Source organism: Lithobates pipiens, unplaced genomic scaffold, assembly GCF_037356315.1.
Source record: "Lithobates pipiens isolate NorthernLeopardFrog02 unplaced genomic scaffold, aLitPip1_a1.2 Scaffold_47, whole genome shotgun sequence".
Classification (NCBI taxonomy): domain Eukaryota; kingdom Metazoa; phylum Chordata; class Amphibia; order Anura; family Ranidae; genus Lithobates; species Lithobates pipiens.
The window spans coordinates 3,756,918-3,773,342 of NW_027507871.1; the positions used below are offsets into that span (position 1 = coordinate 3,756,918).

General features: G+C 50.8%; 1 protein-coding gene and 1 pseudogene across 2 annotated transcripts in view; one reads left to right on the forward strand and one right to left on the reverse strand.

The window, feature by feature from the left end:
- Positions 1–16,425, reverse strand: part of LOC143956949 (uncharacterized) — a 134,620-nt gene that overhangs the window by 105,766 nt on the left and 12,429 nt on the right. For both annotated transcript variants that reach the window (XM_077467125.1, XM_077467124.1), the window contains exon 2: positions 77–156. The gene's annotated coding sequence lies outside the window, so the exon portion shown is untranslated. The remainder of the gene's footprint in view (positions 1–76; positions 157–16,425) is intronic.
- LOC143956985 (IQ motif and SEC7 domain-containing protein 2 pseudogene) overlaps positions 1–16,425 on the forward strand; it is a 41,746-nt pseudogene that overhangs the window by 21,260 nt on the left and 4,061 nt on the right.

A 16,425-nucleotide genomic window follows, 5' to 3' on the forward strand; every position in this document is an offset into this window, starting at 1 on the left:
ATTCTACCAGCAGATTTCATAGAGAATAAAGTGTGTCTCTGTGGGGAAGCGGGGGCAGTTATCTGCTAGTACTTACCCTTGGAGGATCTTCGGCAGGCTCTTTGTTGCTCCATCTTTCTCTTGATATTCACTGAACAAGGAGCTCAGGTATTCTTCCTGTGACAAGAAGAAGGGAAGACGTCAGAGTCCCTATCCTGGACAAGAAGAGCTCAACAATCACGGCTTCAGAGCCCCACTCCAGGCCGACCTTAAAGGGGACCTCTCAGCAACTTCACAGGTCTGCATGAAGAAATAGAATATTCCCTCTTCTTCTATCCCTTCTACTAGTGCAAAAATGTCACTTTTCATCCTGCCGGAAATATACAGAGCTCAGAACTTTCTGCTCTCGTTGTCTCTGGTCTGTTTTCAGTCCCAGTTCTCTATGTGGACTACAAAACATCACCTCACTATGTTATAGACAGGGGGGAGTATTCTGTAGTCCAAACACACTTTCTATCCTACGGTGACAACACAACGTCTCCATAGACTCTGTACAGTGAGTGTTGTCACCCTAGGACAGGAAGTGAGTTACTGGCAGGATGGAAGACAAAGGAAAAAGAAAACAAATGCAGCCACCAAATCTAAGGACCGCTCAGCTGCAGTATAGTACATTTCTGTATATCGGATAACCCCATAAATCAGTTGGCCCCATCCGTGTACCCCCACAAATCACCCCATCAGAGTGTCCCCATAGATCACTTGCCCCATCACAGTGCCCCAATAGATTAGTTACCCCATCACAGTGCCCCCATAGATTAATTGCCCCATCACAGTGTCCCCATACATTAGTTGCCCCATCACAGTGCCCCCATAGATTAATTGCCCCATCACAGTGCCCCCATAGATTATTTGCCCCATCACAGTGTCCCCATAGATTAGTTACCCCATCACAGTGCCCCCATAGATAAATTGCCCCATCACAGTGCCCCCACAGATTAATTGCCCCATCAGTGTCCCCATAGATTAGTTGCCCCATCACAGTGCCCCCATAGATTAGTTGCCCCATCAAAGTGTCCCAATAGATTAGTTACCCCATCACAGTGTCCCCATAGACTAGTTGCCCCATCAAAGTGCCCCCGAAGATTAGTTAGCCCATCACAGTGCCCCCTAAAGATTAGTTGCCCCATCACAGTGCCAACTTAGATTAAATGCCCCATCAAACTGCCTCCATAGATTAGTTGCCCCATCAGAGTGCCCCCATAGATTAGTTGCCCCATCACAGCGCCCCCATATATTATTTGCCTCATCACTGTGCCCCCCATAGATTAGTTGCCCCATCACAGTGCCCCCATAGATGAATTGCTCCAATCAAATTGCTCCAATAGATTAATTGCCCCATCAGAGTACCCCCATAGATTAGTTGCCCCATCACAGTGTCCCCCATAGATAAGATGACCCATCACAGTGCCCCCCATAGATTAGTTGCCCCATCACAGTGTCTGCTAAAGATTAGTTGCCCCATCACAGTGTCCCCATAGATTAGTTGCCACATCAAACTACTCCCATAGATTAGTTGCCTCATCACCGTGCCCCCCATAGATTAGTTGCCCTATCACAGTGCCCCCCATAGATTAGTTGCCACATCACAAAGCTCCCCATAGATAAGTTGCCCCATCACAGTGACCACTTAGATTAATTGCCCCATCAAACTGCCTCCATAGATTAGTTGCCCCATCACAGTGCCCCCATAGATTAGTTGCCCCATCACAGTGCCCCCATATATTATTTGCCTCATCACTGTGCCCCCCATAGATTAGTTGCCCCATCACAGTGCCCCCAAAGATTAGTTACCTCATCACAGTGCCTGCTAAAGATTAGTTGCCCCATCACCGTGCCCCCATAGATTAGTTGCCCCATCACAGTGCCAGCTAAAGATTAGCTGCCCCATCAAACTACTCCCATAGATTAGTTGCCTCATCACCGTGCCCCCCATAGATTAGTTGCCCCATCACAGTGCCCCCCATAGATTAGTTGCCACATCACAAAGCTCCCCATAGATAAGTTGCCCCATCACAGTGACCACTTAGATTAATTGCCCCATCAAACTGCCTCCATAGATTAGTTGCCCCATCACAGTGCCCCCATAGATTAGTTGCCCCATCACAGTGCCCCCATATATTATTTGCCTCATCACTGTGCCCCCCATAGATTAGTTGCCCCATCACAGTGCCTGCTAAAGATTAGTTGCCCCATCACCGTGCCCCCATAGATTAGTTGCCCCATCACAGTGCCAGCTAAAGATTAGTTGCCCCATCAAACTACTCCCATAGATTAGTTGCCTCATCACCGTGCCCCCCATAGATTAGTTGCCCCATCACAGTGCCCCCCATAGATTAGTTGCCACATCACAAAGCTACCCATAGATAAGTTGCCCCATCACAGTGACCACTTAGATTAATTGCCCCATCAAACTGCCTCCATAGATTAGTTGCCCCATCACAGTGCCCCCATAGATTAGTTGCCCCATCACAGTGCCCCCATATATTATTTGCCTCATCACTGTGCCCCCCATAGATTAGTTGCCCCATCACAGTGCCCCCAAAGATTAGTTACCTCATCACAGTGCCTGCTAAAGATTAGTTGCCCCATCACCGTGCCCCCATAGATTAGTTGCCCCATCACAGTGCCAGCTAAAGATTAGTTGCCCCATCAAACTACTCCCATAGATTAGTTGCCTCATCACCGTGCCCCCAATAGATTAGTTGCCCCATCACAGTGCCCCCATAGATTAGTTGCCACATCACAGTGCCCCCCATAGATTAGTTGCCACATCACAGTGTCCACTTAGATAAATTGCCCCATCACAGTGCCCCCATAGATTAGTTGCCCCATCACAGTGCCTGCTAAAGGTTAGTTGCTCCATCACCGTGACCCCCATAGATTAGTTGCCCCATCAGAGTACCCCATAGATAAGTTGCCCCATCACAGTGCCCCCCATAGATAAGTTGCCCCATCACAGTGCCCCCATAGATTAGTTGCCCCATCACAGTGCCCCCATAGATTAGATGCCCCATCACAGTGCCATCTAAAGATTAGTTGCCCCATCAAACTACTCCCATAGATTAGTTGCCTCATCACCGTTCCCCCCCATAGATTAGTTGCCCCATCACAGTGCCCCCCAGAGATTAGTTGCCCCATCACAATGCCCCCCATAGATTAGTTGCCACATCACAGTGTCCACTTAGATTAATTGCTCCATCAAACTGCCTCCATAGATTAGTTGCCCCATCATAGTGCCCCCATAGATTAGTTGCCCCATCACAATGCCCCTCATAGATTAGTTGCCACATCACAGTGTCCACTTAGATTGATTGCCCCATCAAACTGCCCCCATAGATTAGTTGCCTCATCACAGTACCCCCCATAGATTAGTTGCCCTATCACAGTGTCCACTTAGATTAATTGCCCCATTAAACCGCCTCCATAGATTAGTTGCCCCATCACAGTGCCCCCATAGATTAGTTGCCCCATCACAGTGCCCCTCATATATTATTTGCCTCATCACAGTGCCCCCATAGATGAATTGCCCCAATCAAACTGCTCCCATAGATTAGTTGCCCCATCAAAGTGCCCCCATAGATTAGTTACCCCATCACATTGCCCGCTAAAGATTAGTTGCCCCATCACCGTGCCCCCCATAGATTAGTTGCCCCATCAGAGTACACCCATAGATTAGTTGCCCCATCACAGTGCCCCCATAGATAAGTTGCCCCATCAAAGTGCCCCCATAGATTAGTTGCCCCATCAAACTACTCCCATAGATTAGCTGCCTCATCACAGTGCCCTCCATAAATTAGTTGCCCCATCACAGTGCCCCCCATAGATTAGTTGCCACATCACAGTGTCCACTTAGATTAATTGCCCCATCAAACTGCCCCCATAGATTAGTTGACTCATCACAATGCCCCCATAGATTAGTTGCCCCATCACAATGCCACCCATAGATTAGTTGCCCCATCACAGTGCCCCCCATATATTAGTTGCCCCATCACAGTGCCCCCATAGATTAGTTGCCCCATCACAGTGTCCACTTAGATTAATTGCCCCATTAAAAAGCCCCCATAGATTAGTTGCCACATCACAGTGCCCCCATAAATGAGTTGCCCCATCACAGTGTCCACATAGATGAATTGCCCCATTAAAGTGCCTCCATAGATTAGTTGCCCCATTAAACTGCCTCCATAGATTAGTTGCCCCATCACAGTGCCCCTATAGATTAATTGACCCATCACAGTGTCCCCATACATAAATTGCCCCATCACAGTGCCCCCCATCGATTAGGTGCCCCATCATAGTGCCCCCATAGATTAGTTGCCCCATCACAGTGCCCCTTACAGATAATTTGCCCCATTACAGTGCCCCCCATAGATTAGTTGCCACATCACAGTGTCCACTTAGATTAATTGCCCCATCTAACTGCCCCCATAGATTAGTTGCCTCATCACAGTGCCCCCCATAGATTAGTTGCCACATCACAGTGTCCACTTAGATTAATTGCCCCATCAAACTGCCCCCATAGATTAGTTGACTCATCACAGTGCCCACATAGATTAGTTGCCCCATCACAATGCCCCCCATAGATTATTTGCCCCATCACAGTGCCCCCCATAGATTAGTTGCCCCATCACAGTGTCCACTTAGATTAGTCGCCCCATCACAGTGTCCACATAGATGAATTGCACTATTAAACTGACTCTATAGATTAGTTGCCCCATTAAACTGCCTCCATAGATTAGTTGCCCCATCACAGTGCCCCCATACATAAATTGCCCCATCACAGTGCCCCCCATCGATTAGGTGCCCCATCATAGTGCCCCCTACAGATAATTTGCCCCATCACAGTGCCCCCCATAGATTAGTTGCCACATCACAGTGTCCACTTAGATTAATTGCCCCATCAAACTGCCCCCATAGATTAGTTGCCTCATCAGAGTGCCCCCCATAGATTAGTTGCCCCATCACAATGCCCCCCATAGATTAGTTGCCCCATCACAGTGCCCCCCATAGATTAGTTGCCCCTTCACAGTGTCCACTTAGATTAGTTGCCCCATCACAGTGTCCACTTAGATTAATTGCCCCATTAAACTGCCCCCATAGATTAGTTGCCACATCACAGAGCCCCCATAAATTAGTTGCCCCATCACAGTGTCCACATAGATGAATTGCCCTATTAAACTGCCTCCATAGATTAGTTGCCCCATTAAACTGCCACCATAGATTAGTTGCCCCATCACAGTGCCCCCATAGATTAGTTGCCCCATCACAGTGCCCCCATACATAAATTGCCCCATCACAGTGCCCCCCATCGATTAGGTGCCCCATCATAGTGCCCCCTACAGATAATTTGCCCCATCACAGTGCCCCCCATAGATTAGTTGCCACATCACAGTGTCCACTTAGATTAATTGCCCCATCAAACTGCCCCCATAGATTCGTTGACTCATCACAATGCCCCCATAGATTAGTTGCCCCATCACAATGCCCCCCATAGATTAGTTGCCCCATCACAGTGCCCCCCATAGATTAGTTGCCACATCACAGTGTCCACTTAGATTAATTGCCCCATCAAACTGCCCCCATAGATTCGTTGACTCATCACAATGCCCCCATAGATTAGTTGCCCCATCACAATGCCCCCCATAGATTAGTTGCCCCATCACAGTGCCCCCCATAGATTAGTTGCCTCATCACAGTGTCCACTTAGATTAATTGCCCCATCACAGTGTCCACTTAGATTAATTGCCCCATTAAAAAGCCCCCATAGATTAGTTGCCACATCACAGTGCCCCCATAAATGAGTTGCCCCATCAGTGTCCACATAGATGAATTGCCCCATTAAACTGCCTCCATAGATTAGTTGCCCCATTAAACTGCCTCCATAGATTAGCTGCCCCATCACAGTGCCCCTATAGATTAATTGACCCATCACAGTGCCCCACACATAAATTGCCCCATTACAGTGCCCCCCATCGATTAGGTGCCCCATCATAGTGTCCCCATAGATTAATTGCCCCATCACAGTGCCCCTTACAGATAATTTGCCCCATCACAGTGCCCCCATAGATTAGTTGCCACATCACAGTGTCCACTTAGATTAATTGCCCCATTTAACTGCCCCCATAGATTAGTTGCCTCATCACAGTGCCCCCCATAGATTAGTTGCCACATCACAGTGCCCCCCATAGATTAGTTGCCCCATCACAGTGCCCCCCATAGATTAGTTGCCCCATCACAGTGTCCACTTAGATTAGTCGCCCCATCACAGTGTCCACTTAGATTAATTGCCCCATTAAACTGCCCCCATAGATTAGTTGCCACATCACAGTGTCAACATAGATGAATTGCACTATTAAACTGCCTCCATAGATTAGTTGCCCCATCACAGTGCCCCCCATACATAAATTGCCCCATCACAGTGCCCCCCATCGATTAGGTGCCCCATCATAGTGCCCCCTACAGATAATTTTCCCCATCACAGTGCCCACCATAGATTAGTTGCCACATCACAGTGTCCACTTAGATTAATTGCCCCATCAAACTGCCCCCATAGATTAGTTGCCTCATCAGAGTGCCCCCCATAGATTAGTTGCCAAATCACAGTGTCCACTTAGATTAATTGCCCCATCAAACTGCCCCCATAGATTAGTTGACTCATCACAGTGCCCCCATAGATTAGTTGCCCCATCACAGTGCCCCCCATAGATTAGTTGCCCCATCACAGTGTCCACTTAGATTAGTTGCCCCATCACAGTGTCCACTTAGATTAATTGCCCCATTAAACTGCCCCATCAAACTGCCCCCATAGATTAGTTGCCTCATCAGAGTGCCCCCCATAGATAGATTAGTTGCCCCATCACAGTGTCCACTTAGATTAATTGCACCATTAAACTGCCCCCATAGATTAGTTGCCACATCACAGTGCCCCCATAGATTAGTTGCCCCATCACAGTGCCCCCATCGATTAGGTGCCCCATCATAGTGCCCCCTACAGATAATTTGCCCCATCACAGTGGCCCCCATAGATTAGTTGCCACATTACAGTGTCCACTTAGATTAATTGCCCCATCAAACTGCCCCCATAGATTAGTTGCCTAATCACCGTGCCCCCATAGATTAGTTGCCCCATCACAGTGTCCACTTAGATTAATTACCCCATTAAACTGCCTCCATAGATTAGTTGCCCCATCAGAGTGTCCACTTAGATTAATTACCCCATTAAACTGCCCCCATAGATTAGTTGTCCCATCACAATGTCCACTTAGATTAATTGCCCCATTAAACTGCCTCCATAGATGAGTTGCCCCATCACAGTGCCCCCATATATTATTTGCCTCATCACAGTGTCCCCATAGATGAATTGCCCCAATCAAACTTCTCCCATAGATTAGTTGCCCCATCACAGTGCCCCCCCATAGATAAGTTGCCTCATCACAGTGCCCACCATAGATCAGTTGCCCCATCACAGTGCCCCCATAGATTATTTGCCTCATCACTGTGCCCCCCATACATTAGTTGCCCCATCAAAGTGCCCCCCACAGATTAGTTACCCATCACAGTGCCCGCTAAAGATTAGTTGCCCCATCACCGTGGCCCCATAGATTAGTTGCCCCATCAAAGAGCCCCCCATAGATTAGTTGCCCCATCACCGTGCCCCCCAAAGATTAGTTGCCCCATCAAACTACTCCCATAGATTAGTTGCCCCATCACAATGTCCCCATAGAATAGTTGCCACATCACAGTGTCCACTTAGATTAATTGCCCCATCAAACTGTCCCATAGATTAGTTGCCCCATCACAGTGCCTCCCATAGATTAGTTGCCCCATCACAGTGCCCCCCATAGATCAGTTGCCACATCACAATGCTCCCCATAAAATAGTTGCCCCATCACAGTGTCCACTTAGATTAATTGCCCCATCAAACTGCCTCCATAGATTAGTTGCTCCATCACCGTGACCCCCATAGATTAGTTGCCCCATCAGAGTACCCCATAGATAATTTGTCCTATCACAGTGCCCCTCATAGATAAGTTGCCCCATCACAGTGCCCCCATAGATTAGTTGCCCCATCACAGTGCCCCCATAGATTAGTTGCCCCATCACAGTGCCCCCATAGATTAGATGCCCCATCACAGTGCCAGCTAAAGATTAGTTGCCCCATCAAACTACTCCCATAGATTAGTTGCCTCATCACCGTTCCCCCCCATAGATTAGTTGCCCCATCACAGTGTCCACTTAGATAAATTGCCCCATCAAACTGCCTCCATAGATTAGTTGCCCCATCACAGTGCTCCCATAGATTAGTTGCCCCATCAGAGTACTCCCATAGATTAGTTGCCCCATCAGAGTACACCATAGATAAGTTGCCCCATCACAGTGCCCCCATATATTAGTTGCCCCATCACAGTGTCCACTTAGATTAATTGCTCCATCAAACTGCCTCCATAGATTAGTTGCCCCATCACAGTGCCCCCACAGATTAGTTGCCCCATCACAACGCCCCCCATAGATTAGTTGCCACATCACAGTGTCCACTTAGATTAATTGCCCCATCAAACTGCCCCCATAGATCTGTTGCCACATCACAGTGCCCCCATAGATTAGTTACCCCATCACAGTGTCCACTTAGATGAATTGCCCCAATCAAACTGCTCCCATAGATTAGTTGCCCCATCAAAGTGCCCCCATAGATTAGTTACCCCATCACATTGCCCGCTAAAGATTAGTTGCCCCATCACAGTGCCCCCATAGATTAGTTGCCCCATCACAGTGTCCACTTAGATTAATTGCCCCATCAAACTGCCTCCATAGATTAGTTGCCCCATCACAGTGCCCCCATAGATTAGTTGCCCCATCACAACGCCCCCCATAGATTAGTTGCCACATCACAGTGTCCACTTAGATTAATTGCCCCATCAAACTGTCCCATAGATTAGTTGCCCCATCACAGTGCCTCCCATAGATTAGTTGCCCCATCACAGTGCCCCCCATAGATCAGTTGCCACATCACAATGCTCCCCATAAAATAGTTGCCCCATCACAGTGTCCACTTAGATTAATTGCCCCATCAAACTGCCTCCATAGATTAGTTGCCCCATCACAGTGCTCCCATAGATTAGTTGCCCCATGACAGTGCCTGCTAAAGGTTAGTTGCTCCATCACCGTGACCCCCATAGATTAGTTGCCCCATCAGAGTACCCCATAGATAATTTGTCCTATCACAGTGCCCCCCATAGATAAGTTGCCCCATCACAGTGCCCCCATAGATTAGTTGCCCCATCACAGTGCCCCCATAGATTAGATGCCCCATCACAGTGCCAGCTAAAGATTAGTTGCCCCATCAAACTACTCCCATAGATTAGTTGCCTCATCACCGTTCCCCCCCATAGATTAGTTGCCCCATCACAGTGTCCACTTAGATAAATTGCCCCATCAAACTGCCTCCATAGATTAGTTGCCCCATCACAGTGCTCCCATAGATTAGTTGCCCCATCAGAGTACTCCCATAGATTAGTTGCCCCATCAGAGTACACCATAGATAAGTTGCCCCATCACAGTGCCCCCATATATTAGTTGCCCCATCACAGTGTCCACTTAGATTAATTGCCCCATCAAACTGCCTCCATAGATTAGTTGCCCCATCACAGTGCCCCCACAGATTAGTTGCCCCATCACAACGCCCCCCATAGATTAGTTGCCACATCACAGTGTCCACTTAGATTAATTGCCCCATCAAACTGCCCCCATAGATCTGTTGCCACATCACAGTGCCCCCATAGATTAGTTACCCCATCACAGTGTCCACTTAGATGAATTGCCCCAATCAAACTGCTCCCATAGATTAGTTGCCCCATCAAAGTGCCCCCATAGATTAGTTACCCCATCACATTGCCCGCTAAAGATTAGTTGCCCCATCACAGTGTCCACTTAGATTAATTGCCCCATCAAACTGCCTCCATAGATTAGTTGCCCCATCACAGTGCCCCCATAGATTAGTTGCCCCATCACAACGCCCCCCATAGATTAGTTGCCACATCACAGTGTCCACTTAGATTAATTGCCCCATCAAACTGTCCCATAGATTAGTTGCCCCATCACAGTGCCTCCCATAGATCAGTGGCCACATCACAATGCTCCCCATAAAATAGTTGCCCCATCAATGTGTCCACTTAGATTAATTGCCCCATCAAACTGCCTCCATAGATTAGTTGCCCCATCACAGTGCTCCCATAGATTAGTTGCCCCATCAGAGTACCCCCATAGATTAGTTGCCCCATCACAGTGCCCAAATAGATTAGTTGCCCCATCAGAGTACCGCCATAGATTAGTTGCCACATCACAGTGTCCACTTAGATTAATTGCCCCATCAAACTGCCTCCATAGATTAGTTGCCCCATCAGAGTACCCCCATAGATGAGTTGCCCCATCACAGAGCTCAGTGTACCTGTAGGAGAAGTCCCTGTAGCCTGGCAGGCAGGAGAAATGTGCTGCAGGGCACACAGCAGGCATGTAAAGTCATTGGTTGCTAGGCATATCGGTATCCCTAGCAACCAATGACTGCTGCTCACTGGACCAGGACTTGTGGGCGGTCCGCCATGTTAGTGAAGGCTCCATGAACCTATCAGCCTGTGCAGGAGGCGGAGCCGGGGACATTATGTGGGAGGGGACTCATCTAATCTCTCGGTGTAGGTCGGAGAATTTAGACTGAGGAGTGGGTGGAGCTAAATAGTTAGGGGCGGGGCGGAGGTGCTAGGAGGCAGGGCTGGTGCAAGGATTTTTTGAGACCCTAGGCAAAACCTCCTTTTGCCGCCCCCTCCCTTGGCTCCGCCCCTGACTCCACCCCCTTTCCCCTGCCCATGTATACAGTGGAGGTGGCGGGGTGGAGATAGTGGTGACACCAGCTCGTTCCTCACATCAGCCTTGGTCCACAGGTGTATGGACTGGCCAGGGTGGTGTATGGACTGGCCAGGGTGGTGTATGGACAGGCCAGGGTAGTGTATGGACAGGCCAGGGTGGTGCATGGACTGGCCAGGGTGGTGCATGGACAGGCCAGGGTGGTGTATGGACAGGCCAGGGTGGTGCATGGACAGGCCAGGGTGGTGTATGGACAGGCCAGGGTGGTGTATGGACTGGCCAGGGTGGTGTACGGACAGCCCAGGGTGGTGTACAGACATGCCAGGGTGGTGTACGGACAGGCCAGGGTGGTGTACGGACAGGCCAGGGTGGTGTACGGACTGGCCAGGGTGGTGTACGGACTGGCCAGGGTGGTGTATGGACAGGCCAGGGTGGTGTATGGACTGGCCAGGGTGGTATATAGCCAGGGTGGTGTATGGACAGGCCAGGGTGGTGTACGGACTGGCCAGGGTGATGTAGGGACTGGCCAGGGTGGCGTATGGACAGGCCAGGGTGGTGTATGGACTAGTCAGGGTGGTATATAGCCAGGGTGGTGTACAGACAGGCCAGGGTGGTGTATGGACTGGCCAGGGTGGTGTACGGACAGGCTAGGGTGGTGTAAGGACTGGCCAGGGTGGTGTATGGACAGGCTAGGGTGGTGTAAGGACTGGCCAGGGTGGTGTACGGACTGGCCAGGGTGGTGTAGGGACTGGCCAGGGTGGCGTATGGACAGGCCAGGGTGGCGTATGGACTAGTCAGGGTGGTGTATGGACAGGCCAGGGTGGTGTACGGACAGGCCAGGGTGGTGTATGGACTGGCCAGGGTGGTATATAGCCAGGGTGGTGTACGGACAGGCCAGGGTGGTGTACTGACAGGCTAGGGTGGTGTACGGACAGGCCAGGGTGGTGTAAGGACTGGCCAGGGTGGTGTAGGGACTGGCCAGGGTGGTGTATGGACAGGCCAGGGTGGTGTATGGACAGGCCAGGGTGGTGTACGGACAGGCTAGGGTGGTGTACGGACTGGCCAGGGTGGTGTACGGACAGCCCAGGGTGGTGTACGGACAGCCCAGGGTGGTGTACGGACAGGCCAGGGTGGTATACGGATAGGCCAGGGTGGTATATGGACAGGCTAGGGTGGTGTACGGACAGGCCAGGGTGGTGTACGGACAGGCCAGGGTGGTGTACGGACTGGCCAGGGTGGTGTACGGACTGGCCAGGGTGGTGTATGGACAGGTCAAGGTGGTGTATGGACTGGCCAGGGTGGTATATAGCCAGGGTGGTATACGGACAGGCTAGGGTGGTGTAAGGACTGGCCAGGGTGGTGTACGGACAGCCCAGGGTGGTGTACGGACAGCCCAGGGTGGTGTACGGACAGCCCAGGGTGGTGTACGGACTGGCCAGAGTGGTGTACGGACAAGCCAGGGTGGTATACGGATAGGCCAGGGTGGTATACGTACAGGCTAGGGTGGTGTACGGACAAGCCAGGGTGGTGTACGGACAGGCCAGGGTGGTGTACGGACTGGCCAGGGTGGTGTATGGACTGGCCAGGGTGGTGTATGGACAGGTCAAGGTGGTGTATGGACTGGCTAGGGTGGTGTACGGACAGGCCAGGGTGGTGTACGGACAGGCCAGGGTGGTGTATGGACAGGCCAGGGTAGTGTATGGACAGGCCAGGGTGGTGTACAGACAGGCCAGGGTGGTATACGGACTGGCCAGGGTGGTATACGGACAGGTCACGGTGGTGTATGGACTGGCCAGGGTGGTGTACGGACAGGCCAGGGTGGTGTATGGACTGGCCAGGGTGGTGTATGGACAGGCCAAGGTGGTGTAAGGACTGGCCAGGGTGGTGTACAGACAGGCCAGGGTGGTGTACGGACAGCCCAGGGTGGTGTACGGACAGCCCAGGGGGGTGTACGGACAGCCCAGGGTGGTGTACAGACAGCCCAGGGTGGTGTACAGACATGCCAGGGTGGTGTATGGACAGGTCAAGGTGGTGTATGGACTGGCTAGGGTGGTGTACGGACAGGCCAGGGTGGTGTACGGACAGGCCAGGGTGGTGTATGGACAGGCCAGGGTAGTGTATGGACAGGCCAGGGTGGTGTACAGACAGGCCAGGGTGGTATACGGACTGGCCAGGGTGGTATACAGACTGGCCAGGGTGGTATACGGACTGGCCAGGGTGGTATACGGACAGGTCACGGTGGTGTATGGACTGGCCAGGGTGGTGTACGGACAGGCCAGGGTGGTGTATGGACTGGCCAGGGTGGTGTATGGACAGGCCAAGGTGGTGTAAGGACTGGCCAGGGTGGTGTACAGACAGGCCAGGGTGGTGTACGGACAGCCCAGGGTGGTGTACGGACAGCCCAGGGGGGTGTACGGACAGCCCAGGGTGGTGTACGGACAGCCCAGGGTGGTGTACAGACATGCCAGGGTGGTGTACGGACAGGCCAGGGTGGTGTACGGACAGGCCAGGGTGGTGTACGGACTGGCCAGGGTGGTGTACGGACAGGCCAGGGTGGTGTATGGACAGGCCAGGGTGGTGTATGGACTGGCCAGAGTGGTATATAGCCAGGGTGGTGTACGGACAGGCCAGGGTGGTGTACGGACAAGCTAGGGTGGTGTACGGACAGGCCAGGGTGGTGTACGGACTGGCCAGGGTGGCGTATGGACAGGCCAGGGTGGTGTATGGACTGGTCAGGGTGGTATATAGCCAGGGTGGTGTACGGACAGGCCAGGGTGGTGTATGGACTGGCCAGGGTGGTGTACGAACAGGCTAGGGTGGTGTAAGGACTGGCCAGGGTGGTGTACGGACAGGCCAGGGTGGTGTACTGACAGCCCAGGGTGGTGTACGGACAGCCCAGGGTGGTGTACGGACAGCCCAGGGTGGTATACAGACTGGCCAGGGTGGTATATGGACAGGCTAGGGTGGTGTACGGACAGGCCAGGGTGGTGTACGGACAGGCCAGGGTGGTGTACGGACAGGCCAGGGTGGTGTACGGACAGGCCAGGGTGGTGTACGGACTGGCCAGGGTGGTGTATGGACAGGTCAAGGTGGTGTATGGACTGGCCAGGGTGGTATATAGCCAGGGTGGTATACGGACAGGCTAGGGTGGTGTAAGGACTGGCCAGGGTGGTGTACGGACAGCCCAGGGTGGTGTACGGACAAGCCAAGGTGGTATATGGACTGGCCAGGGTGGTATACGGACTGGCAAGGGGGGTGTATGAACAGGACATGGTGGTGTATGGACTGGCCAGGGTGGTGTACGGAAAGGCCAGGTTGGTGTATGGACTGGCCAGGGTGGTGTATGGACTGGCCAGGGTGGTGTACGGACAGGCCAGGGTGGTATACGGACTGGCAAGGGTGGTGCATGGACTGGCCAGAGTGGTGTATGGACAGATCAAGGTGGTGTATGGACTGGCCAGGGTGGTGTATGGACAGGCCAGGGTGGTGTATGGACAGGCCAGGGTGGTGTATGGACTGGCCAGGGTGGTGTATGGACAGGCCAGGGTGGTGTATGGACAGGCCAGGGTGGTGTATGGACAGGCCAGGGTGGTGTATGGACAGGCCAGGGTGGTGTATGGACTGGCCAGGGTGGTGTATGGACAGGCCAGGGTGGTGTAACAATACAGTTGGGTAGTGAAAGGGTTAAATGTCATTTACAATAACATGTTCTTCCAGGGGCCGTATACCCCAATTCACAAAGCTCACAAATAAGGACGTGGCTCCTTTAAGAAAAATCGTCAGTTAATTTTTTTTTTTAAAAAGTCACATGACTGCACTGTGATTTCACAAATAAGGACGTGGCTCCTTTAAGAAAAATCGTCAGTTAATTAACCACTACAATACAGGGCACTTTCACCCCCTTCCTTCCCAGCCCAATTTTCAGCTTTCAGCGCTCTCGCTCTTTCAGTGACAATTGCGCGGTCATGCTACACTGTACCCAAATGACATTTTTATCATTTTGTTTGCACAAATAGAGCTTTATTTTGGTGTTATTTATTCACGACTCCGTTTTTTTTTTTTGCGATATAAGCGCAAAAATAGCGGAAATTTGGAAAAAAAACTATATTTTCTTTTTTCTATTTGAAAAGAAATCCAATAAAATCAAATTTTGTCATAAATTTAAGCCAAAATGTATTCTGCTACATGTTTTTGGTAAAAAAAATTCCGTTAAGTGTATAATAATTGGTTTGTGTGATCACGGACATATGTACGCAAATGATCATGTACATATGTGTGCAGGTGATCACGTACATATGTGTGCAGATAATCATTGGGACATGTGATTTTAGTGGGACATATGTGGGGGACATGTTTTTATTATTAGGGACATGTGTTTTTATTATTTGGGGACATGTATGTTTTGGGGACATGTGTGTTTTGGGGACATATGTGGGGACTGTGTTTGTACTGTGTGGTGTGTTGTGTGTGTACACTACACTGATGATCAGTGAGTAAAAAGCTGTAAAAAGCAGCCCATACTCACTGATCATCAGCCAGCTGCAGCGATCTGCTCTCTTCTCCTCAGCGGTGACTTCCGTGTGAGGAGAGGAGAGCCGATTGCCTAGCAACCGGCTGTTTGTTTACATCACATGACGGCCGTGATTGGACACGGCCGTCATGTGATCAGGAGGGCCAATCACAGAGCCCTCCTGCCGATCTGAGATGTGCCGTGTCCGGGTGACACGAGCACATCGGGATCGCGCCGCTGCGCGGGCGCGCGCGCGCGCGATCCCGCTGCTCCTGAATGACGTTCCCAAACGTCCTATCAGGAGCAGGCGGCTCCCACCCGGCCGTATATACGCATTGGCCGGGTGGGAAGTGGTTAAAAAAAAAAAAAAAAAGGTCACATGACTGCACTGTGATTTCATTGGCTGAAAAACAGGTCACATGACTCTCCTACTATGATGTCATCGGCTGAGTCCCTTATAGTCAGACGCAGGGGAGGAAGGCTGCAGTAGTTCACAGACCACTGACCAGTGAGGTTGTGACTTCATATCTCTCCTGAGATTTATCTTGTGATTTTATTGGATTTGATTTGATTCGATTCAATTTTCATTGCGATTTCTACGATTTCTATCGTCATACATTTAAAGCGAGTTTCTTTATTCTTAATAATGAACCGATTTAAATGTAATCAGATTGTTTCTCTGGAAAACACCAAAGAGAAACCCACCAAAGGAAGGGCAATGGTAGGAGGTGTCAGTGACCAGCCTGCAGATACCCCAACCAAAAAGCCCTCCAAGATGAAGATGAAGAGGACCCGAGCGTTTTTGCGCGGCTGTTTCAGAGCCGTTTTTGGATGTTTCGCTTCCGGCTGTAAAGCCAATGGACATCACCGGGACACAGACACCGAGATTGGTAAGTGTTGTGCATAGTGATAGATACAGAAAGATAAGTCACCAGCCTGTGTGATATTTACATATAAATGGTTTCTTCCTGTATTAAAGAGGAAGGAAACCCATCGCTTGAACAGTTTCACACAACATTTCTATT